We start from the raw sequence: 26,912 nt of genomic DNA, 5'->3' as shown, positions 1-26,912 counted from the left end.
TTCGACAACTGTGGAAGAAAGAATGCGACAGTACAGGGCGTGGGTGGAAATATTGATAACTATATTCAACATAAGGTCTCTGTAGCCAGATACCTGAGAGCCTTGCTGGTCACTATAAATCCATTCACAACAACACTCAATGGGGTTGGTCTGGAAGGTGTCAGGTTTACTCCCCGTGATCCAGTCGATGCAAATATGGTTCCACCTCCAAATGTCACCAACACCCAGAAGTGTAAACACAGGGTGTTCGAGGCATTAGGCGGGGGAGAAAAATAACAAACTAAAATAAAAAATGTGGGATGGGTAAAGGTAGGGTCAGCAGGGAAAGGATACCTGTAACAGAAGACAAGACAGGCATCAGTGAAGTGCTGTCCTAACATACAAGGGTACTCTCATATAGTCTCACTAAATAGTCTGCAAGTCTCCCGCCTACTCATGGGAAATGTAGTTTCATAGTACGGTAGGCGCTTAGGGGCTGCGTAACCTGACAGAAGGTATAGTAGATAGAAAAGGAGAAATTGCTTTTTTTCTAGGTGTCCCCTCACTCACCAGGGTTGCCCCTTGGTGACATGCTTCATCATTGGGGCCATCCCAGTCCTCTACGGCCTGGGGCGTGCTGCGACTTGCGAATTACGTAGGAGCACTTACAAATGACTATGTGTGGTGCAGATGTGATAGTGGAGTGGACTAAGTGATGTGTTAAGGGATCAATGTAGAAGCAGAGAGAGAGCCAAGAAATGCAGTCACAGTCAGAGAAAAAGGCAAGGGATACTGTATCTATGTGGTTGTAGTGGTCCTGTTGGAAGTGGTAAGTAAGTTGCCCGCAGAAAAAAAATCCTCCTATTAGCGGCACTCCTCCATTGCAGCCGACGCTTCGTCCATCGATGTTGGTCACCAGAAGACACCCTGTCCACTGCCTGCCTGATGCTGAATTGTGGCTCGCTACTGTGAAGCCTGACTCCATCCTTTTTTCCCCATTGCAGAGACTGAAACCCGGCCTGTAATTATTCAACGAAAAACAGGAAGTGATATAATATTACAACACCACTGATAAATAAATATAAGGTATGTAGGCTGTGGAGTGCAAAAAGTCACAATTTGTTTTTCCTAGTAGACAGTACAATGTTTTTGAAAGTGCGTACTCTGAGTCACCTTTTGAAGGATAAATAAGTATGGGCAAATTAATGTATCGGATCTTGCCCCTCAAGCTAGGTGTACTGTAAACTGTGTTTTAGAACAAAATTAGATCTTCCTAGCAGTGCTCCCACCCAGACCCTTACTAAAGCCAGTCGCAAAAATGTAGAAGACCCCCAATCAAATCTCAAAAAACGAGGCCTAGCAGAAAACTGGTGACAAAACTTACTTTGAAAGTAAAAGTAGGCCGAAGTACCCTAATTACCCATTACCCACCGTGGATTGCATTCAAACCACTTGCAAGCAACCAAGCAAAAGTAGCCATAGCCAGCATCGCTCCAAGACTCGAAATCCCCCCCACTCAAACACATGCAATAGAAATACTGCTAACCCTAACGAACCCTAAGTTAAGAATAGTGGCAAAGGCTTTCTTTAACTATGCCAAATCCCCCCTTTCCCACCATGGATTTTCTTCAAATGACTTGCAACCAAAATTACACATTCTCACGAGTGCTCTAAGACCCCAGAACTCAGTTTGAAAAATCTAGAACACCCCGAAACACATGCAATCCTGCTGCTAGGGCTAACCCTAACGAACCCTAAGTTACAAAAAGTGCCAAAACTAAAGGCTTTTCCGCGCGGATTTTGTCCCAACCACTTCTACCCGGTATTAGACCTTCCCAGGAATGCCCCAAGACCCGGCAACCCACCCGCCAAGAAGCATAACACCCCCAAACAGGCCAAAAGCAAAATCTCATACTTGCAATATTTCTGGGCCTTCGGTCCAAACGCGCTGCGTAGCTAGGCCATAAGTCGGGGTTGGCACGACGGATTTCCTGAAAAGCAAATGCAATCAAGATTAGAGTGTCCCAGCAGTGCTCCCAGACCACGAAACTCACCCGCAAACAGACGGAACCCCCCCTAAGAGCACCTCAAAGGCAAGCAAGTCATCAAAAACACAAAAAAAATTCCGCCTGGGATTTGGTCCAAAACACTTTTATCCGGTATTAGAGCTTCCCAGCAATGGCCCCAGAGCCGTCAACCCAGGAGAAAACGAGTAGAAGACCCCCAAACAGCCAAAGAGCAAAAGTACAAAAATGGGGACTTAGTCACTTTTTCACAAATTTCCCAAATCACTCCGCGCGCGCTCTGCAGCTAGGCCCTAAGTCCCCTCAGCCACCATGGATTTGCTTCAAACCTCTTGCAAAGTAAAGTATATATAGCCAGCAGTGCTCCCACACCACGAAACTCACCCGCAAACACCAGGAAGCCCCCCAAACAGGCCCCCGAAAACGCTACATAGAGCAAAATGTCCGAAATAGCCCAAAAAAAAATCGGCCTGGATTTTGTCCCAACCACTTCTACCCGGTATTAGACCTTCCCAGGAATGCCCCAAGACCCGGCAACCCACCCGCCAAGAAGTATAACACCCCCAAACAGGCCAAAAGCAAAATCTCATACTTGCAATATTTCTGGGCCTTCGGTCCAAACGCGCTGCGTAGCTAGGCCATAAGTCGGGGTTGGCACGACGGATTTCCTGAAAAGCAAATGCAATCAAGATTAGAGTGTCCCAGCAGTGCTCCCAGACCACGAAACTCACCCGCAAACACCAGGAAGCCCCCCAAACAGGCCCCCGAAAACGCTACATAGAGCAAAATGTCAGAAATAGCCCCAAAAAAAATCGGCCTGGATTTTGTCCCAACCACTTCTACCCGGTATTAGACCTTCCCAGGAATGCCCCAAGACCCGGCAACCCACCCGCCAAGAAGCATAACACCCCCAAACAGGCCAAAAGCAAAATCTCATACTTGCAATATTTCTGGGCCTTCGGTCCAAACGCGCTGCGTAGCTAGGCCATAAGTCGGGGTTGGCACGACGGATTTCCTGAAAAGCAAATGCAATCAAGATTAGAGTGTCCCAGCAGTGCTCCCAGACCACGAAACTCACCCACAAACACCAGGAAGCCCCCCAAACAGGCCCCCGAAAACGCTACATAGAGCAAAATGTCAGAAATAGCCCAAAAAAAAATCGGCCTGGATTTTGTCCCAACCACTTCTACCCGGTATTAGACCTTCCCAGGAATGCCCCAAGACCCGGCAACCCACCCGCCAAGAAGCATAACACCCCCAAACAGGCCAAAAGCAAAATCTCATACTTGCAATATTTCTGGGCCTTCGGTCCAAACGCGCTGCGTAGCTAGGCCATAAGTCGGGGTTGGCACGACGGATTTCCTGAAAAGCAAATGCAATCAAGATTAGAGTGTCCCAGCAGTGCTCCCAGACCACGAAACTCACCCACAAACACCAGGAAGCCCCCCAAACAGGCCCCCGAAAACGCTACATAGAGCAAAATGTCAGAAATAGCCCAAAAAAAAATCGGCCTGGATTTTGTCCCAACCACTTCTACCCGGTATTAGACCTTCCCAGGAATGCCCCAAGACCCGGCAACCCACCCGCCAAGAAGCATAACACCCCCAAACAGGACAAAAGCAAAATCTCATACTTGCAATATTTCTGGGCCTTCGGTCCAAACGCGCTGCGTAGCTAGGCCATAAGTCAGGGTTGGCACGACGGATTTCCTGAAAAGCAAATGCAATCAAGATTAGAGTGTCCCAGCAGTGCTCCCAGACCACGAAACTCACCCACAAACACCAGGAAGCCCCCCAAACAGGCCCCCGAAAACGCTACATAGAGCAAAATGTCAGAAATAGCCCAAAAAAAAATCGGCCTGGATTTTGTCCCAACCACTTCTACCCGGTATTAGACCTTCCCAGGAATGCCCCAAGACCCGGCAACCCACCCGCCAAGAAGCATAACACCCCCAAACAGGCCAAAAGCAAAATCTCATACTTGCAATATTTCTGGGCCTTCGGTCCAAACGCGCTGCGTAGCTAGGCCATAAGTCGGGGTTGGCACGACGGATTTCCTGAAAAGCAAATGCATTCAAGATTAGAGTGTCCCAGCAGTGCTCCCAGACCACGAAACTCACCCACAAACACCAGGAAGCCCCCCAAAAAGGCCCCCGAAAACGCTACATAGAGCAAAATGTCTGAAATAGCCCAAAAAAAAATCGGCCTGGATTTTGTCCCAACCACTTCTACCCGGTATTAGACCTTCCCAGGAATGCCCCAAGACCCGGCAACCCACCCGCCAAGAAGCATAACACCCCCAAACAGGCCAAAAGCAAAATCTCATACTTGCAATATTTCTGGGCCTTCGGTCCAAACGCGCTGCGTAGCTAGGCCATAAGTCGGGGTTGGCACGACGGATTTCCTGAAAAGCAAATGCAATCAAGATTAGAGTGTCCCAGCAATGCTCTCAGACCACGAAACTCACCCACAAACAGACGGAACCCCCCCTAAGAGCACCTCAAAGGCAAGCAAGTCATCAAAAACACAAAAAATTTTCCGCCTCGGATTTGGCACAAACCACTTTTAGTGCTTCCCAGCAATGGCCCCAGACCCGTCAACTCACCTGCAAAGAGGTAGAACAACACCCCCACAAGTGCTGAGTCTTTCTTCATTGGGCGTAAACCAGCCCTCTGCTTTGATGGAAATAGGAGTCTGGAGGAGGAGGATAGAGGAGCATGTTCTTCTGAACTTGTGAACCTGAGGAATGCAGACTGCGGCACCTTCAAATAAATTAGCAAACAAGTGAAGACAGTTCTGCTGATGGGCTTGTTTTTGTGATTATCTGATTAAAGTTTGAATTATATTAACTGTGCACAACAAAGAAAGACAGACACACAGGAATAAAAGTGAATAAGGATGAAAAAGAAAGTTATTGATTCGTTGTCTCATTTTCAGGGCTCGAAGTCGGTATCACGGTCCAGGAATAAGAATAAGGCTTCGTCATCATACTCTGCGAATTCAGCCCGGGTGAGGTCAGTGCCACCTGACAGAGTAGAAATTCCCTCATCTATGGTGCTGGCCACCTCCTCTTCATCCGGCACGCTCTCTCGTACTCTTATATCTGGTGGTATGAGGTGCTGATTCATCTTGATCATTGTTAACCTCTCCACATTTTTGGGCGAGAGGCGGCTCCGTTTGGGAGTTACAATCCCACCAGCCGCACTGAAAACCCGTTCAGAAGACACACTTGCGAGTGGGCAAGACAAGTAGTTTAAAGCCAGGTTGGTGAGCTGTGGCCACAATTCTTTTTTCCCATGCCAATACGCCAATGGGTCAGAATTAACATAGACCTCTGTGGAGTCATTCAGATAGTCCTTCACCATCGACTCAAGGTCCTCCTCCAAGGTTCCTCCACTTTGCGTAGCTCTTGCTGTGCCTCTGACCTTTTGAGAACCAAACCCACGCAGAGCTAGCCAATCCTCTTCAGCCTCCAATGTTTCTGTTGTCTTTCGTGCAGATGATCCGGTTGCCGGTGTCTTTAACGGCTGAGAGGTCACTTGTGCCACAGCCACAGGTGCAGAAGTGGATTGTTTTGACTGGGGATGGCCTGCTGATGTACTGCCATTTCCTTCAATTTCCAGCCGTTCTGTTTCAAACTTCTTGGCTGACAAGGCTAGCCAACGTTTGTACTTTGTAACATCTTCATCAGCAAAAGGAAAGAATGCTCTGCCTGCCAGCGCCTTTTTGTAGCGTGGATCCAGAATAGTAGCACAAATGTAATGCTGTTCTGAGTGGATCTTTTGAAGACGTTCATCACCTTGTAGGAGCTCTAATAATTTCTCAGCCAGAAGCAAAGAGTCTTTCTTTTTGTCATCTTTTCGAAACACAGAACACACCTCCTTCAGTTGGTCCTCCAGCATGTACAACAATGGGATAGCTTTTCCCAAATTAGAGTCCTCCTTGCTGACTGCACGTGTGAAGACCTCAAAAGGACGAAGCATGCGTGTTAGGCTTTCAACTATGTTCCATTGCGGCCCATCCATCCTCAGCTCCTCTATACCCTCTTTCAAGAAATATTGATCGAGTTGCGTATACTGCTCATACAGACGCTCAAGCATGTAGAAGGTTGAGTTCCAACGTGTTACCACCTCCTGGATGAGTGCTTTCACTGGCATTTGACATTGATATAGCATGCTCCTCAGCTGCTTGCGGGCCTTAAAAGAATGCCTGAAATGCTTGCAAATTTTTCGGCAGTTCTCCAATACACTGTACGCTGCACTGCGTTTATTACCCAAGAATTTTTGGACAACCAGGTTTATACAGTGCGCCAAACACGGCACTCTGAAATAGTAACCGTCCCTCATGGCCTTAACTATATTGGAGCCATTGTCCGTGGAAACATAACCAACCTTGCGTTTTAGTGGGGACAGACAGTTAAGGACCTTTGTGTTAAAGACATCCAAAATGTTTTCTGCTGTGTGACGTTTCTCCAAACCAAACATGGCTAGTGTTGCATGTTTCCGAGCACCTTTAAAAACAATGTTAGTGTCAACACCTGAGTTTAGCTTTGCTTTAGCCCCTGAAAAAGAGACCCAGTGTGCAGTGATGCACATGTAATCAGCGCCTGCGCCACTGGTCCACATGTCTGTTGTCAGATGTATAGTGTGAACAGCACTCTTCTGCAAAGCTGCCCCAATCACCTTCAGAACATCTTCATGTAGTGCTGGAACCGCAACTCGGGCAAAATAGAACCGGCTAGGAACCTTCCATTTAGGGCAGAGCGCTGTCACTAATTCTAGAAAACCAACCCCTTCTACAAAAGAAAAAGGGAGAAGGTCCAGAGCTAGCATTTTAGCCAGCTTAGTGTTATACAGACGGGTCATTGGGTGGTTGCGTTCATATTGCGCTTCTGTAAACAACATCTTTTTAATGTTGCCCTGGACCAATGATTTACGGGATGATGATGATCTCTTCGACCCAGTTACGCTCGCTGATGAACTTTTCCGCATTGATGTCTCACTCTCTCCCACACTCTTAGTGTGGCTCCCATGGGGTGTGCTGCTGACATGGGAACTGGGTGTAAGTGAAGTGTTTGAATCGTCTTCTTCTACCTCCTCGTCATCAGCAGATGACAAATCAACGTTTTCATTACGTGCAATTCCGGCTTTCTTGACCGCCTCTAGGTGCGGAAACCATTCGACAGCGTGCCTTCTCTCAAGATGACCTCTCTGGCCTCCGGTACCATAGTTAGAACCAAGCTTACCACGACTAAATCGAAGCTTACAAAGGCTACAAATGGCTACGTTTTCCTTTTTTGGGCAAACACTAAAGAAGTCCCAAACTGGAGACTTGAAATGTCTTCGGGGGCCGGAGGAGGCGGCGATACTGGTGGTGGTGGTCCTGCTGCTAATGACAGATGAAGTGGAGGATGTGGATTGCCGAACTTCAGTACGTTTTGCACTTTCACCACCACGAATTGAGGTCGAGGACGAGGTGGGTACCTTCTTGCGAAGAAATATGGAAGCGGTAGGTTTTGGTGTACTACTTAACTCCAAATCTAATGATTCCATTTCCATTGCCTCCTCGCCGACATCATCATCACGCTCAGCAGCTTCTCGGGATAGGGTCAAAATGTCTCTTTGCTGCATGCCCGGTGGGGCTGCAGTGACCTTTGTGATGACTGGCTCGTCGTCATCGTGAGAGGCTTCATCACCAGCAGTATCTGTCACTTCTTGTTGAGCCTCATCACACTCCATAGGTTTGAGTTTTTGGACGACCTTCCTTTTACGCTTAGGTAACGGTGTCAGATCATGGTGTGCCTCTGCCTCACTGTCAGACCGCAGTTGTGGTTCCCAAGACAGATCACTTGCACCAGAACGAGGTGGGCTTGAAGAAGATGTAGACACCCCCCTTGATCTTTTCCTTGCTAGGGATGTGGAAGACAATGAATGATCATCAGGAGGAGTGGCTTCCAATGATACCTCAGCTTCATTGTCGATTTCCAAATGTGCCCCTACTTCGGGAGGAACAACTATTGTGGGCACTTGTGAACGTCCATGCACCTTTGCTTGCGCATCTCCTTTTGCTGCCTCTCCTTCCACATGTACTTGGGCGTGTACTTGCACATGGTGTTGTTGTTGCGGCTGTGGTTGTTCAACACTTGTCAGATGAGTTACAACAACCTGTGTTGATTCAGGGACATTGCTGCTACTTTCTTGCGATGAGCCAACATCACTGGTCGATGGTGATTGGAGAAGTACACTGACTGCCTCTGAAGCACTCAAGGGCTTTGACTTAAGTTGGCGTGGTGGTGGAGGCACTGAACCCAATGGAGCAGGGGTGCTGCTCTCAGGTTGGTCCCCAGCAGATCCTGCTGCTGCAGGCGTACTTTTTTTTTTGCTCCCAAAAAAAGTGGCGGGTGGCACACCAGCCTCCTTGGTAACTTGCTTCTTCTGCTCCTTACTAGCAACTTTCTTGCTAGAGGAGCTACGGAGAACTTTCTTTGGGGCCATCTTCTTCAGAGCAGGTCAGACAGCAGGCCGCAGTTGCACGAATTGTAGAGTTGTCTGAGGCCAGACGTGACGTCGCGTGACGTTATGCTGCACACACACACCGCTGCAGGACTTCTTCCTGGCACTGGTGGTTCTCTTGAGTCTTGTGCACCTAAAAAAATGGAAGACAGAGGAACATCAGTTCAGTTATAGAGCACAAAAAAATCGAAAAACACTGCAAAATCAGCACAATCCCAATCCATCCATGCCCTCCATAATGTTTAAATTCAAGACAACCCACAGAAAGACTAGGCCCATGCAAGACTCACTACCCCTGGGCATAAATAAAGGTTGAAAAGTAGGCAAAATGGTTGGAGGCCTAACAACAAAGCCTGCATTCAAAATGGCCACTTGCCTGCCAGCACATGGCCAGTGCCTGTAGCTGCACTCAAAATGGCCACCAGCCACATGGCATGTCCCTCCCCATGAACACCCCCAAAAATCGAAAAACACTGCAAAATCAGCACAATCCCATTCCATCCATGGCCTCCATGATGTTTAAATTCAAGACAGCCCACAGAAAGACTAGGCCCATGCTAGACTCAAATACCCCTGGTGAAAAGGCCACAAGTACAGGCCCAAAAATCGAAAAACACTGCAAAATCAGCACAATCCTATTCCATCCATGGCCTCCATGATGTTTAAATTCAAGACAGCCCACAGAAAGACTAGGCCCATGCTAGACTCAAATACCCCTGGTGAAAAGGCCACAAGTACAGGCCCAAAAATCGAAAAACACTGCAAAATCAGCACAATCCTATTCCATCCATGGCCTCCATGATGTTTAAATTCAAGACAGCCCACAGAAAGACTAGGCCCATGCTAGACTGAAATACCCCTGGTGAAAAGGCCACAAGTACAGGCCCAAAAATCGAAAAACACTGCAAAATCAGCACAATCCCATTCAATCCATTGCCTCCATGATGTTTAAATTCAAGACAACCCACAGAAATACTAGGCCCATGCAAGACTCACTACCCCTGGGCATAAATAAAGGTTGAAAAGTAGGCAAAATGGTTGGAGGCCTAACAACAAAGCCTGCATTCAAAATGGCCACTTGCCTGCCAGCACATGGCCAGTGCCTGTAGCTGCACTCAAAATGGCCACCAGCCACATGGCATGTCCCTCCCCATGAACACCCCCAAAAATCGAAAAACACTGCAAAATCAGCACAATCCCATTCAATCCATGGCCTCCATGATGTTTAAATTCAAGACAACCCACAGAAAGACTAGGCCCATGCTAGACTCAAATACCCCTGGTGAAAAGGCCACAAGTACAGGCCCAAAAATCGAAAAACACTGCAAAATCAGCACAATCCTATTCCATCCATGGCCTCCATGATGTTTAAATTCAAGACAGCCCACAGAAAGACTAGGCCCATGCTAGACTCAAATACCCCTGGTGAAAAGGCCACAAGTACAGGCCCAAAAATCGAAAAACACTGCAAAATCAGCACAATCCTATTCCATCCATGGCCTCCATGATGTTTAAATTCAAGACAGCCCACAGAAAGACTAGGCCCATGCTAGACTCAAATACCCCTGGTGAAAAGGCCACAAGTACAGGCCCAAAAATCGAAAAACACTGCAAAATCAGCACAATCCTATTCCATCCATGGCCTCCATGATGTTTAAATTCAAGACAGCCCACAGAAAGACTAGGCCCATGCTAGACTGAAATACCCCTGGTGAAAAGGCCACAAGTACAGGCCCAAAAATCGAAAAACACTGCAAAATCAGCACAATCCCATTCAATCCATGGCCTCCATGATGTTTAAATTCAAGACAACCCACAGAAATACTAGGCCCATGCAAGACTCACTACCCCTGGGCATAAATAAAGGTTGAAAAGTAGGCAAAATGGTTGGAGGCCTAACAACAAAGCCTGCATTCAAAATGGCCACTTGCCTGCCAGCACATGGCCAGTGCCTGTAGCTGCACTCAAAATGGCCACCAGCCACATGGCATGTCCCTCCCCATGAACACCCCCAAAAATCGAAAAACACTGCAAAATCAGCACAATCCCATTCCATCCATGGCCTCCATGATGTTTAAATTCAAGACAGCCCACAGAAAGACTAGGCCCATGCTAGACTCAAATACCCCTGGTGAAAAGGCCACAAGTACAGGCCCAAAAATCGAAAAACACTGCAAAATCAGCACAATCCCATTCAATCCATGGCCTCCATGATGTTTAAATTCAAGACAACCCACAGAAATACTAGGCCCATGCAAGACTCACTACCCCTGGGCATAAATAAAGGTTGAAAAGTAGGCAAAATGGTTGGAGGCCTAACAACAAAGCCTGCATTCAAAATGGCCACTTGCCTGCCAGCACATGGCCAGTGCCTGTAGCTGCACTCAAAATGGCCACCAGCCACATGGCATGTCCCTCCCCATGAACACCCCCAAAAATCGAAAAACACTGCAAAATCAGCACAATCCCATTCAATCCATGGCCTCCATGATGTTTAAATTCAAGACAGCCCACAGAAAGACTAGGCCCATGCTAGACTCAAATACCCCTGGTGAAAAGGCCACAAGTACAGGCCCAAAAATCGAAAAACACTGCAAAATCAGCACAATCCTATTCCATCCATGGCCTCCATGATGTTTAAATTCAAGACAGCCCACAGAAAGACTAGGCCCATGCTAGACTCAAATACCCCTGGTGAAAAGGCCACAAGTACAGGCCCAAAAATCGAAAAACACTGCAAAATCAGCACAATCCTATTCCATCCATGGCCTCCATGATGTTTAAATTCAAGACAGCCCACAGAAAGACTAGGCCCATGCTAGACTGAAATACCCCTGGTGAAAAGGCCACAAGTACAGGCCCAAAAATCGAAAAACACTGCAAAATCAGCACAATCCCATTCAATCCATGGCCTCCATGATGTTTAAATTCAAGACAACCCACAGAAATACTAGGCCCATGCAAGACTCACTACCCCTGGGCATAAATAAAGGTTGAAAAGTAGGCAAAATGGTTGGAGGCCTAACAACAAAGCCTGCATTCAAAATGGCCACTTGCCTGCCAGCACATGGCCAGTGCCTGTAGCTGCACTCAAAATGGCCACCAGCCACATGGCATGTCCCTCCCCATGAACACCCCCAAAAATCGAAAAACACTGCAAAATCAGCACAATCCCATTCAATCCATGGCCTCCATGATGTTTAAATTCAAGACAACCCACAGAAAGACTAGGCCCATGCTAGACTCAAATACCCCTGGTGAAAAGGCCACAAGTACAGGCCCAAAAATCGAAAAACACTGCAAAATCCGCACAATCCTATTCCATCCATGGCCTCCATGATGTTTAAATTCAAGACAGCCCACAGAAAGACTAGGCCCATGCTAGACTCAAATACCCCTGGTGAAAAGGCCACAAGTACAGGCCCAAAAATCGAAAAACACTGCAAAATCAGCACAATCCCATTCCATCCATGGCCTCCATGATGTTTAAATTCAAGACAGCCCACAGAAAGACTAGGCCCATGCACCACTCACTACCCCTGGTCAAGGCCCCAACAACAGGTCAAAAATCGAAAAACACAAAATTTTACAACAAAAAAAAATCGAAAAACACAGAAAAATCAGCACAATCCCAATTCATCTATGGCCTCCATGATGTTTAAGTTCAAGACAACCACAGTCCACCCACCACTGAGTACCCCTGGGGAAAAGGCCCCAAAACAGCCCAAAAATCGAAAATCCCAAAATTTTAGTTGCAGCAACTGTAATGCCCCAAACAAACTTACTTGTAAAATTTCTAATCCAACAGTGATCCAAAGAAAGTCAAAAAGGCCTCAAATCCAAAGATCCAGCAGCATCCACAAAAAGTAATCCTTCCAGGTCCACATCCGAATGAAAAGTGACCAGGAGATGGACAAAGCACTGGGAGGAGCCTGCTGAACAGGAACAGGAAGTTGAAGACTATGGGGCACTTCCTTCCTCCCACCCCCCTGCCCCCCTCCCCAAAATGGACTCCTCGCTAAAAAAGTGCAGGCAAATGTCAAACTAAGGAGTTATTCACATAAAAATCATCATTTCTAGAAGGTTTATGCTGCTTGCTGGTGGATTTCTTGTGCAGAATTGCAAATTTATATTTTCGCTCGCCGCATCTCAAATCTCGCAATTGCGAAGTACCGCGAGACGTGATCTCGCCGTACTCGCGTTGACAAACTATCGCTGGCAAGCCGCGATGACGTAATCGCGCTCGCCAATTCCCGCGGGATCACACAGCAAGATCCAAAATGGCGCAGCACTCGCAAACTATCGAAAAAAACAACTCGGCAAACGATGATAAACGCCGCGCGCCGCAAAAATTGTATCACCAACGCCGCGCGCCGCCAAAAAAATCCGCTGCGTGCGAATTTGCGGATTTTGCGGGAAATCCGCAAATCTCGCGGATTGCGGATTTCCCGAAAATCCGCAAAATCCGCGAGCGGAACGGATTTTCCGCCCACGCTTAGACGAGGCTGAGGATCTGGCGGGTAGGTTACAAATAAGACGAACAGCCATATTTTGTACTACCTGGTACTTCTTAGTTACCTCCTTGCAGGCACCCAGAAGTAAGATGTTACCATAGTCCAGGCGTGAGATGACAAGAGCCTGGACTACAGTTCTCAGGGTGTCGACAGGCAGCATCCACGAGATTTTCCTAAGCCACCTGATGATGGTGGTACAGGTGGCGGAGACTTTCACGACGTGTTGCCTGAAGGACAATTGATTGTCCAGGAGGACTCCAAGATTACGAGCAGAAGGAGTTGGGGTGGGAAGAGGGCCCATCTCCGGCGGCCAATGTTGTGGGCCCCAGAGCGGGATGTCAGGGCAAAACAGGAGAAGATCAGTTTTTTCCCCGTTTAGTTTTAATTTGTGCTCCAACATCCATGCCGAAATCTGTTTAAGTCCAGCTTGAAGGGAGGAAGAGGGGAGGTGCTTGTTAGTGGAAAGAGAGTAGATGATTCGAGTGTCATCAGCATAGGAGTAAATAGAGAGACCTGCCTGTTCCGCCAAAAAAGCAAGAGGTCTCACATATAAATTAAAAAACAGGGGACTGAGAATAGAACCTTGTGGGACACCGTGATTAGAGGGAAAAGTTGATGAGACAGAAGTAGAGGAAAAAACTTGAAACGTGCGATTGGACAGAAAGTTAGAGATCCAGGCCAGGGCGGAGCCATCGACACCCACCTCTCTCAGGGTGGACAACAAGATGGAATGGGAGACGGTGTCAAATGCGGCACTCAGATCCAGTAAAATGAGTGCCACGGTCTACCCGTTGTCCACACTTTGCCTGATGGATTCTGACACACCAAGGAGAGTGGTTTCTGTCGAGAAACCAGCCCTGAACCCGGATTGAGAGCCATGAAGAAAGTTAGAAGTTTCCACATAAGAATTAAGCAAAGAATTAACGTGTTTCTCCAAGATTTTAGAAAAACATGAAAGTAAAGAGATAGGTCGAAAATTAGATGGATTATTAGGATCTAAGTTGGCCTTTTTTAATAATGGAACCACCATAGCGTGCTTCCAATCGTTGGGAATGCTAGCTTCAGTGAGGGAGGCATTCAAAACCTTTAGAATAATCAGAAGTAGGGCTGGGTCCAGAGAGCTCAGGATTTGGGGAGGCATAGGATCAAGGGGGGACCCAGATTGTATGTCCTGTAAGTACTTTTTTAAAAGCGGAGGAGAGATGGGGTCCCAAGCGAGGAGTTGAGGAGGCACGGAAGTAGAACAAGGGAGGGTGCCAAGTGAGGGAGTACCTGAGGTTGAGACGGGGTGAGTGGACACAGCAGGAGAGGAATTGAAAGTGTCATAAATTTTCTCAATCTTTTCAACAAAGAATTTGGCCAAAACTTCACACTGGGGGGTGTCAAGACAGGGGGCCTTAGGTACAGTAGATGCACCTGACAGCTCCTTCACCATTTTGAACAGGGCCTTAGGTCTGTTCTGTGCCGTGAGGAGCGTGGTATTCGCAAAGGAAGCTCTGGCACAATCACACGACGTGTGGTAGGTTTTAAGAGCAGCCTTATACTCTGCTTTTTGACCCGCATCGTAGTTTGAGCGCCATAAGCGTTCCAATTTTTTACATTTAGATTTTTCTAATCGAAGGGCGTCCGTAAACCATGGAGCTGGTGGGTGGTGGATATGCGATTTGTTTTTTTGCATTGGGAGACAGGAATCTAAGGCATTAGTCAACCACCGTTTAACAGAAGGTAGCTCCTTGGTAGACAAACTACCGGACAATGGGGGCATTGAATTAGTAAGACACAAGTTTAGTTTGTCGATATCTAAACGTTTCCAGTTCCTACTGGCTTTATGGGGAAATGTGGGAGCGGGGGGGCTAAAAGTAGCCACTTCAATAGAGAAATTTACGAGAAAGTGGTCCGACCAGGGGACCTGCAATGAGGATTGGTACGAAATGGCAGAGAGGTTAGAAATAATAGGGTTCAAAAGGTTGCCGGCCTTATGAGTGGGATCAGAATTATGGAGGTGGAGATCTAAAGCAGCGAGATCCTGTAAAAGACGTGTGGAAATGACACACGAAGCAGAGTTAAAATGGATGTTTAGATCACCAACAACCATAAAGTTATTTGATTGTGAAAGGAGTGGGGCAATAAAATCAGGGAGGGAGGAGGCCCAGCTACTCGCTGAGCCAGGCGGACGATAGATCAGCGTGCCGGTTAGAGTGAAATGCGGGGTTAGTAGTAACTTAAACAGACCAGCTTCGCAGTTAGGGAACTCAAGATCTTCCCATTTACAGGAGAATTCTCTCCTGAAAATGATGGCAATTCCCCCGCCATCTTTAAGAGGACGGTTTCGCCCAACGTAGGTGTAGTCATTGGGGAGAGCCATGGCGATGTCAGGGCCAGAGCTCTCATTTAACCATGTTTCTGTTATAAACATGGCAGCTGGGCTGACTGTCTGTAAAAGGTCAAAAATGTCTCTCTTGTGTTTGGCGAGAGAACGGCAATTAATGCTAATAAATTTCAAAGAGGGACCAGAGTTGGGTAGTTTGGAAGGAAGAGAGCTTCGCCGGGAGGGAGTGTTCCAAAAGGTAGTAGACTTGAGGTCTATCCGAGAGGTAACAGATTCCAATGAGAGATTGCAGGAAGGACAAGAAGTTGGAGCATTGTGACAGTTAAAAACAAAGTTCGAAGAACAGGGGGGACCACGCAGCCGCAGTAGAGCAGTACGGGTATACGTGACAAAATTTGGGGCAGCGGAACAGGGCCCTGGGCACGTACTGGCGCGGACGGGCGCAGACGGGCTTGACTTGTGCGCGACTTCGGCGCGAAGTCGGCGCTCCCGCTGCGCTCGTCCGCTGCGCTTCCTCCATGCCCCCATTAAGTACTAAGGGTGAGGGACCACTAGACCGCTCACCTGCAAGGACTAGCGCAGGGCGGAAGTGGTGTCAGCCTCCAGGAAGTGCGCACCTCGGACTGGTCCTCCGCAACAGACGGCACAAGCCGGGGCGGAACGGGACCACGAGGGCAATAAAGTGCAGGCAATGCGGCTGTCACATATAAAAGATAAAAATGAACATTTAAAAGTGATCTGTCCGGCGCGCTTTTAAAATCAGCCGCGGACCTTGAGAGTCAATTGTGCAAATAGGCAAGTTTGTTAAAAGATCATCATACGTGCTCTTAAATCAGCAGTGGTACAATTGTAAACAATATGGCAATACAGCGTCCAACACACACACCGCCACCTGTAGACTGCGTTAGTTACTGGAGCCGGGAGCGTTAGCGCCGATATATGTAGTGAGGCGGGCTCGGCACCACTAGACCGCTCACCTGCAAGGACTAGCGCAGGGCGGAAGTGGTGTCAGCCTCCAGGAAGTGCGCACCTCGGACTGGTCCTCCGCAACAAACGGCACAAGCCGGGGCGGAACGGGACCACGAGGGCAATAAAGTGCAGGCAATGCGGCTGTCACATATAAAAGATAAAAATGAACATTTAAAAGTGATCTGTCTGGCGCGCTTTTAAAATCAGCCGCGGACCTTGAGAGATAGTTAGGGATTTGCATTTACAAAACCTTATTTTACTCGCATAAAACCATTGAAATTCGCATATATAGTTAGATGCGCTAACTATATATCGCGCACCCGCAATCCACTGCTGATGATGTCACATATTACATCATTCATGACATGGTCAGTGACATCACTGATGACATCACTGATGACAACTCAAATGACATCACTAATAACATCACTGATGACATCAATCATGTGATAATACGATCAACCTCTTCAGACTCTAATATAACCTTAGATACACTCAGAGTAAACAGACACTCACAGACTGTCACTCATCCATGGAGTTACTCACACACCTAGTCAGTCATGCACTGAATAAATCACACCTCCATATCCTCAACTATACAGTTGTACACACCTTACTTATTCAAACATATACTAACACATATTTACTCTTTTATACAATCCCTGATACAAGTTCACAATGATCCAAACAGCCACTCACACATTCACTGGCTCTTATACACAGTAATTTATATATGTGAACTTTCACATGTACTGTGTTTTACATATGTACTTACTTTGACATGTAGCACTGAGATATCCATTCACTCACCAATACACTCGTACACAGTCAACCACCCATACAGCTGTTTCCACATGCAGTTTTGAACCCATAGATCTAGTGAATAAACTGTTCACACATGTATGCACAGAGTCACACACCTCCCAGCCACCCACACACACACTCACTTTCCCATACAAATACTTGGGCAACCAATCAATAACCCATATAGTTAATCATATAGCTACTGATCAACACATGCAGCAGTTTACAGAACAGCAGATATAATGATGCACAAATTAAAACAGTTTAGTCACTAACCCATGCTCTCAGTGAGACACATTTAATCACTCTCTCATACAGTCAGTCATGCACTTACTAAATCCTTCATCCAGACACTTATACATCCACTCATTCTTCAATATGTAAGACATATTTTAACTTTACAGAAACATACAGTCACTGGATGATGTCATCAGTGATGTCATCAGAAATGTCACTGACCATGTCATGAATGATGTAATATGTGACATCATCAGCAGTGGATTGCGGGTGCGCGATATATAGTTAGCGCATCTAACTATATATGCGAATTTCAATGGTTTTATGCGAGTAAAATAAGGTTTTGTAAATGCAAATCCCTAACTATATATGGCCTAAAACCTATGGTTTTTTCTGCGAATATATATATATATATATATATATATATATATATATATATATATATATATATATATATATATATATACATACATATACATATACATATACATATACATATACATATACGTGTTTTATCTACTGGCGGTTGCCAGTAAATAGTTAGATAGTTATAGTTAGGACCTATTTTTCATAGGAAATCCGCAACATTCTATTTTGAATAACTTTGGCCCCCGTTGACGAATCTTCGCAACATTTTCAAAACTAGTTACCAGCTCCGGTTCACTCCTATCCTGAAAGTCTTAGAGTGATTCGGCAAGCAGGGGCCGAGAAAAAAGGGGGGTCCATAAACATGTTTTCCCCAAGCAATTTTCCATAGGGACCTTTAGTCGCAGCTACAGCCCGAACTGCTGAACGGAATTAACCAAATTTGTCAAAGAGGTAGTCCTTAGTTCAGACTCGTGCCTTTTGCTTAAATGGTGTAAATCTGTTCAGTAGTTCCTGAGAAAATGACATTTAAAAGTACATATATATCTATGTCCGCACAGGATCCGCGCACCTTAAGTGCACCCTGCCGTGCACGAGCTGTTTTCTAATTGGCTGTCAACACTCCAAATCAGGAAGTGTTGGCAGCCATCTTGTGCCTCCGGAGAACTGATGGTGACAATGGACATCAAGTCCCTCTACACTCAGATCCCACAGGATAAAGGACTGTACGTATTGGAGTCCATACTGGACGGAAGAGAGAGACCACACAGAATCCCCACCTCTTTCATTCTAAAACTTGCTGCTTTTGCGCTCCAAAAAAACTATTTCAGCTTTGATGGAGAATTCTATCTACAAATAAGCGGAGTAGCAATGGGCTGTCCATTTGCTCCGGAGTTAGCAATTCTTTTCATGTCCAAATATGAGGAAAATGTTGTGTACTTAAACAATCCATACGGACAATGGATAGAAAATTGGAGTCGATATATGGACAATATTTTCTTCATATGGATAGGGACTGAAGATGATCTTTTGAAATTCTTTGACTGGATCAATAATAAAACAGCTACCATCAAATATAGTATCAATTACTCCAGAAACAAAATGCCATTTTTGGATTTTGAAATCTATCCGTACGAGGACGGTCTTGTAACAACTCTATATAAGAAGCCATCTGACCGCAACAAAGTCTTGCATTATAAAAGCAATCACCCACGCAGTCTTAAGGATAATTTGCCATACGGACAGTATCTTAGGATTCGTCGTAACTGTCATGAATACAAAAAACATGCTGAAACCCTTACAACTAACTTGAGATCACGTGGCTATCCAAAGAAACTATTAAGGAAATCTATGAAAAGAGCATGGTGGACCCCACGTGAATGCCTCTTGGAGAGAAGAGAGAAAAAAGAATCAGAAAGATTGGTATTTGTATCTACCTTTTGTCCCAACTCAAACGTACTGAAGAAAGTAGTGAAAAATAATTGGCATCTATTAAAAAATCTGAATGAGGCGGTTTCTGAGGAACCACTCTTTGCCTTTAGAAAAAACACTAACATTGCCAATGCACTTATACGAGCAGCACTACCAAAAAAAAAACCCACAGATTTAAGAACAATGCTAAGCTTACCACCAATCCAAGGACACCACAAATGTGGTTCATGCAACTGCTTCAGTACTACTGTTAAAGGGACATTTTTCAGTCATAACAACATAGGATGGAAGCATGAGGCTTTTACTAACTGTAAATCAAGATATGTCGTTTATAGTATCAAGTGCCCATGCGGTCTGATCTATATAGGTAAAACTAATCAGGAAGTCCGTTCACGCATCCAGCAACATAAATCAAGAATCTATAAGAATGTGCTAACAGCTCCATTGGTTAATCATTGGCGCATACATAATCACAAGGATTCAGACCTGATGTGGACAGTGATCTCGAAAGTAGAGAAAGACATAAGAGGAAGTGATCTGGACCTCAAACTATCCAAACGTGAGGCAATGCTTATTGTCAATTGTAATGCTGCAACGCACGGACTCAATGAGCTCACTGAAATATATAAACTCAACTAAAACATAGCGTATCTTGAGATTTCCATGTGGTATGTTTCATGAATGGACAACTTTGCACAAGCAAGTTATACCATCTTCATGGACCACAATTGTAGGGTTGCTGTTATCCCAATCCAAAATGGCCGACATACTTTGGGACTTGACGTGGACATTCACCAAACGGACAACATAATCCCTAAATATTAAATGCACTACTACAGACTGTGTCAAGTAACATTTATAATTTTACAAATCAAGTTTTCCGATCGAAATTCCAATTTTCGTACTGCTATCAGAATCAAATGTGATATGTTCACATCCATCACAATGATCTGTCCCCAAGCGGATTTGCGTGATCTCGATTTTTACAGAAAATAAACACACTTTATAGATCGGGACTACAACTCCCATGAGCCTTTACGGTACAGGAAGTTTGGCACATAATGAGACGCGGCTCCATCGGTTGATACGGCGCGATTGGAACTGTGGCCACACCAGTGAAGCGGGTCAGCCAAAATGACGTTTGAATCAGGTAAGGACAGCCTGCATACCTTGACTCTGCGAACGGCTGCTGCGCTAAAAACGGCACGAACTTAAGAAACTCACTAAAATTCCACCCACTTCACTTTCTAGAGCTCGCCCGCCCTCTGTGAATCCCATTGCAGACAGCGTTTTTGAAAAAACAAGTAAGTACTTGTTTCCAACAGTTTGTTAATTAAGTCCTTTCCTTTAGACCAGTTTACCACATATGCACCCCTTCTTTCAGGGAAGTTTGAATCCCCACGCTGCATCAAAGAAACCGTGCCCTCCTTTCCCCGAACTTAGCGGGTCTGGATAAACGCTGCACGATTAGGTAAGATCGATATTTTAACGTTCAGGAAATTAGGCCAACGCGTGTATACAAACGGGCCACTTACTACCCACATTACCTCATTACAGAGCCTACCCGCCCTCCATGATCAATTCACGGACACCAGCCATCTAATAACAAGTAAGCACCAGCAACCCTTGCTCCTAAGATAAGAGCAATGCAGCATTTTGGTATGAATCGGGCAGTGACAATCCCCTTACTTTTTACAGGACAGGCTGCACATATGCAACACAGTCCTCCGCTATCACAAGTAAGTTCTTAGCAAGAATCCACTTTAAGTCTTTCAATAATACAGCATACTTGACACTGATTGGTACATTCTTTACACAGGTCTGTTGTTCTGTTGCCTAATTTATTGTCCCGTCGCGTTAGTGCACAACCCACAACTAGCTTTAAAGCTTTTAGAGGTAAGAGAAGGAAGCTCGAGTGATGCAGGTTGGAGCTAGGCGACTATGATTACAGTTATGTTCCTAATAGAAAGGTTTTGCTCTCCTTTTCTTTTACAGCTTTGTTGTCTTGATGAGAACTCCCCCATTCGTCTGAGTTCGAAACGCGTAGACAATTTATGCCATCTAAATAAAAGGAGTAAAACTAAAAACTTTTTTCAACAAAACTTTATTGATCGGAATGTATTTTGTATGGCTTACTGTGAATATTTCAATTCCAGTGTGTATGTGTATTGAGTGATGAATGGCTGTGTGTGTATGAGAGTACGATTGGGTTTTTGAATATTTTATATCTATATATTTGTAATTGTATAAAGGTCTGTTTGTAAATATTGTGTAAAATGATATATTGTGTATAGGAGGTCTTGTAATGTACAATGTATTGGTGAATTAATAACCAAATGTCTTTTTTGTGAAAAATCTTAAAATAAAATAAAAGATTCACTCAGACATAACCATGTCATGGTACCATAGTGTATAATTCGCATGGTCCTCAGTATTTGTTATTAAAAAATTGAGACAGTACTGGCATCTTTTTGTTCAATTGTGATTTGTGGCTCAGCCTTGCTGTTGGAAGCCCAGACCCAGTGGTGTTTTTTTTCCCGGAGAACTGAGGCACAAGAAACGTAATAAACAAACACGAAAAGAGGGCAGGGTAGAAACACCCTGACCCTCTAGGCCTGCTCAGTGGGTCCCACAAGGACCCCCAAGGCCCCCCAAAAATGTTGTTTTTTTTTAATCGCCAAGCAGCTCTTTCCCATAGAAAAAAAAGTGAAGTGCGGGCTCCCGCACTTGGATGATGATTAGCCCCCGGGGGTCCAAATCCTGGGGCCATGCTTACAAAAAGAAAGTGTGCGGGGTCCAATCCCCTCACACTGCCCGGGGACCGCCACCTCTTGGGGCAAATTATAAATATTTGCGGGGGAACACGCCCCCCGCAGCCCCAGGGACCGCCACCCCTGGGGCTTAATAGTTTAATGTGGGGGGCCTCAAATGCCCCACCGAGCCCCAAGGACCGCCACCCCCGGGGCTCCACTCCATTGACATTGTGGGGGTGCACACAGACCCCCCACACGCCCCAGGGACCGCCACCTTCCCGGGGCACTAAAGATGCAAATTGGGGGGTCTGTGATGACCCTCCATCCCTGGGGACCACCACCCCCCTGGACTTTGAAACAGGTGGGAGGGGGGCTGCGCGGCCCCCTCCTGGAGCCATTGCTCACCCTGCGGAGCCACCACCCCCTCAGGGCCAGCTCCTGCAGTGTCCCCGGGTGCGCACCCCTGGGACACTGCCGTTTGCAATGACAGGGCAGGAGCCTCGCTGCTCCCACCCTGTCATTGCAAATTGCTTTGCTTCTTTGAAGAGTGAGCAGGGAAACCTGCTCTCTCTTTAATGAAGCAAAGCTGATTGCTTTTACACATGGGGAGCAGCACGTTAGCTGCAACACATCTGGAAAAGCAATGCCAGCTCCCCCAGGAGGCGGGAAGCCGGCGGGGACCGTGGGGGCATTGGGGATCCTCCCACAGTCCCAACGAGGTGGCCAGGCCCTGAGGGATGGGGTCCCCGGGTCAAGAAGTGGCCAGGGAGGAGGGCAACACAGCCCCTCTCCCCAATAGTAATAACTGTAAAAAAAAAAGGAAAGGAGGGCCCCAGGGGAATAAGGTCCCCAGGGCCAAAAAAGGCCTTAGGAGGGGAGCCATGCAGCCCCCCTCCAAAACAATAGAGCATTACAAAAATGCCAATGCCCCGGGGATGGGGTCCCCGGGGCCCAGAATTGGGCAAGGGAAGGGGGCCCACGCGGCCCCATTCCCGATAATACATATTAATTTAAACAGTGGGGGTCAGGCCCCGTGGGATGGGGTCCCCAGGGCCCCAAAAATGTAAAAGGAAGGGGGGGCCAAACAGCCCCCCTTTTAAAAAAATGTTTTAAATAAAAGACGTGCGATCGTGCCTAGGCCCCGCCCCCTAACAAAAATACTCTGCAGACGCGCCCTGCGGTGCTTTTTAAATTGGGGAGTTAATTTCCCTCCAATACTGGGGGTCCCTGGGGGCCAACTAGCCCACCAAGGTACTTCCAATAAGCACCACAGGGCTGCATTGCAGAGAGGAAGTCTAGGCCATGCCCCTTTTTACACCTCTCTGCAACACAGCCTTGTGACACTTACTGGAGGTACCTGGTGGGCTATTTAGACCCAGGGACCCTCAGGATTCAAGGGGACTTAATCCCCCAACTTAAAACGCGCCACAGGGCGCGTTTGCACAGTGGTGAAGGTAGGGGCGGCGCCTGAGGTGATGTGTGTGCAAACAGGCCCAGTGGTGCGTTTCAAGTTAGGGAATTAATTCCTCTTCAATCCTGATGTCCCCTGGGGGCCAACTAGCCCACCAGGTACCTTCAGTAAGCGTCACGGAGCTGCGTTGCAGAGAGGTGTAAAAAGGGGCTTGGCCTCTGAACACCTCTCTGCAACACAGCTCCCTGGCGCATTCTGGAGGTTCCTGCTGGGCTATTTGGCCCCCATGGGACCTCAGGATTGAAAAGGAATTAATTCCCCATTTTAAAACGCGCCACAGGGCGTGTTTGCACACATGTCAACTCAGGCCCCGCCCCCTTCCTTTAGCATTGTGCAAACGTGCCCTGTGGTGCGTTTTAAGTTGAGGAATTAATTCCTCTTCAATCTTGAGGGTCCCTGGGGGCCAACTAGCCCACCTGGTACCTCCAGTATGCGCCAGGGAGCTGCGTTGAACAGGGGTGTTCTGAGGCCATGCCCCTTTTTACACCTCTCTGCAATGCAGCTCTGTGGTGCTTATCGGAGGTAGCTGGTGGGCTAGTTTGACCCTAGGGACCCTTAGGATTGAAGGGGACTTAATCTCTCAATTTAGAACGTTTAAAGGGCACGTTTGCACAGTGGTGAAGGGAGTGGACGGGGCCTGACGTGATGTGTGCAAACATGCCCTGTGGCGCGTTTTAAATTGGGGAAAAAATTCTACTTCAAACCTGAGGGACCATGGGGGCCAAGTATCCCACCAAGTGCTTCCAGGAAGCGCCACTGCGCTGCGTTGCAGAGAGGTGGTGCAGGTCGTGCCTCTTTTTACATCTCTCTGCTATGCAGCTCTGTGGCGCTTACTGGATGTACTAAGAATTCCGATTTACTCACCTGTTATCAGAAGAGACCTCAGTCCTGCATCTTTGAGCTCAGTGCTGATCCTGAAAAGTAATTCTAACCATACTTACCAGTAACTTGACTTTTCTTCTATAGGCTAACATTGACTGATTTCACTTGGAAATTCTTCTAAGTGTGGAGTTTTGGAACTTTTAAATATTCACCTAAAATCATCCGAACAACAAATTCCGATTTACTCACCTGTTATCAAGAGAGAACCCAGTGCTGCATCTTTTAGCCCAGCACTGACCCTGAAAAGTAATTCTAAACGTACTTACCAGTATCTTGTATTTCCTTCCATAGGAATCGATTGTCTGGTTTTCACCAGAAAAGTTTCTAAGTGTCTATTTTCACAAACTAAAAATAATCCTAAGAATCGCCTGTATGACTTAAACGCATTATTTCAATTGATTACAGGAGATGCACCAGTGCTGGATCCAGGATCCACCACTGAGTAAGAAAAAGTAACGATAACACTACTTACCTGCTAAGTGAATTTCCTCCCATAGGATAACATTAGTGATGCTGTGTGAAAACATTTCTAAGTGTCAACTTTTAGAATACAATATTATTCCCTAAAAATCACTACTGTAACCAAAATGCTTTTAATCAACTGTTTATAGGAGATGTCCAAGGACTGAATCTAGGATCCAGTCCTGTGGTTAGAAAAGTAATCCATAAAGTAACTAATTGCATTTAACTAGGAATTTACATTGAGCTCAATGTTGCACTGTGTTTGAAATTGTGTTGCCCATTGCAAAAACTGTAACTACTGTACTTAAAAGTCCATTGCCTTTTTTCAAGGTATTTAAACTAAAGTAATTCATTCTAAGAAAGTATATTTTGTAATGTAATGTATAATGTAATATTAAGGTAATTTAAAAAATTCAATATCTAAATATAAATAGTTGAAAAAAATTTAGTAAAGAAGTATCAACAAAAATAAATACAATTAATACATTTAAACATTGTCATTGAAAAAAACTTTGAAATTCACTGAAAAAACCATAGGTGCCAGACATTTTATAGTTAGGAATTAGCATTTAAAAAACCTTTTAAATTCACTGAAAAACCATAGGTTTTAAGGGTGATATAGTTAGCTGGACATTTCACTCGTACAAAACCATTGAAATTCCTCCGTTATAGTTAGTTGTACTAACTATAACTCGCGCACCCACAATCCACTTCTGTTGATGTCACATATTACATCATTCATGACATGGTCAGTGACATCACTGATGACATCTCAAATGACATCACTGATGACATCATCCAGTGAATGTGGTTTGGTTCAATTTAAATATTTATTATATATATAGCAATCTGCATTGAAGAATGAGTGGATGTATAAGTGTCTGGATGGAGGATTAGTACGCACTCACAATGTCCCGTAAATTATTGTTGTTATTATTGTTGTACAGTCTTATATAGCGCTCGACTTACCCTGGAGCATCTCGGTGCTTGCCTTGGGAACCCATCCTGGCTTTTCCCCGTGAGATAACCCGTACTGGGCATCCCCAAGGTGAAAGCCAGGCATCCCGCCGCAGGGGGCCGTTGTGGAGATTAAGCAAGCTAATGCCCAGAGTTGCAGAGTGTGAACCCATGATTCGAGTGGGCACCGAAGCGAGAATCATCGAGTCCGTGGACATTCGGGCTCAAGACCCTGCCGCGTCGGGAATTGAACCCTGGTCCCGGGTCTGACCTCTGCTTCTGGGTCTGCCTCCTCTAACCAGTGAGCCACACTTCTCCATAGTTCTTTATATTTGCAGTAAGGCTACAAGTTCAGAAAGGAATACCGATGCGTTTCGTTAGTTACCACTAACTTGCTCACGGTCAATATATATATATATCACCCAACGAATCTCCAAAACCACCTCCAGCCCAGGCAGAACTAGCGAAGAAGGAGAACAGACCACTGAGGTACGGCAAGATGTTCCTTATTTTATTGGTAAGTATCACAAATGACGTGTTTCGGGCGCGAAAACCCTTGATCACACGAATATATATATATATATATATATATATATATATATATATATCATCAGCTTGTCCACTGCCCTCTTAAAAAATACATCAAAAGTAATGGTATTGAGGAGGAAGTAATAGTTTTATGACTGAAAAAGACATAATTTCACACAAGAATATTCTATGTTCTTCAATTAGACAGTTAAGATAGTAATTTCTTATTTGACTATCATTTATTATCAGACAAGGTATAACTCAAAGACTAATGGCATCACTTGAGTAGGCTCCTCCTTGCAATGTTAATAATTGGCACTACAATAATACACATCATAAAGAAAGGTATGTGTCCCTATCTAGTCTACGCTGTATTTACAAAGTATGAGTAGATCATTCAGTAGTAAAAAAAAATGGAAAAAGCAAATATTTTCAAAATTTGAATTTTTAGCTTAATATTTGGAAGACTATTATCACTAGGAGAGAAAAACAAATTCTCCAGCCAACGAGGCCAATCCTATGGCGAGATGTTGTGCAAGGTGGGCACATTTACCGGAGGACCTAACCATCGGTGTGTGTTGTGATGGAGACGTTTGCAGCAAGGCCCACATATTGAGAAGGCACTGAATCTCCTATGGTGTGGGGATTGGGAAGGAGTCAATTGTAAGAAGTCATTAGATGTGGATGAATTGCAC

This window comes from Lissotriton vulgaris, chromosome 10 (genome assembly GCF_964263255.1).
Source record: "Lissotriton vulgaris chromosome 10, aLisVul1.2, whole genome shotgun sequence".
Taxonomy (NCBI): domain Eukaryota; kingdom Metazoa; phylum Chordata; class Amphibia; order Caudata; family Salamandridae; genus Lissotriton; species Lissotriton vulgaris.
The sequence above is the reverse complement of the archived record's forward strand: the minus strand, read 5'-3'. Positions refer to the sequence as shown.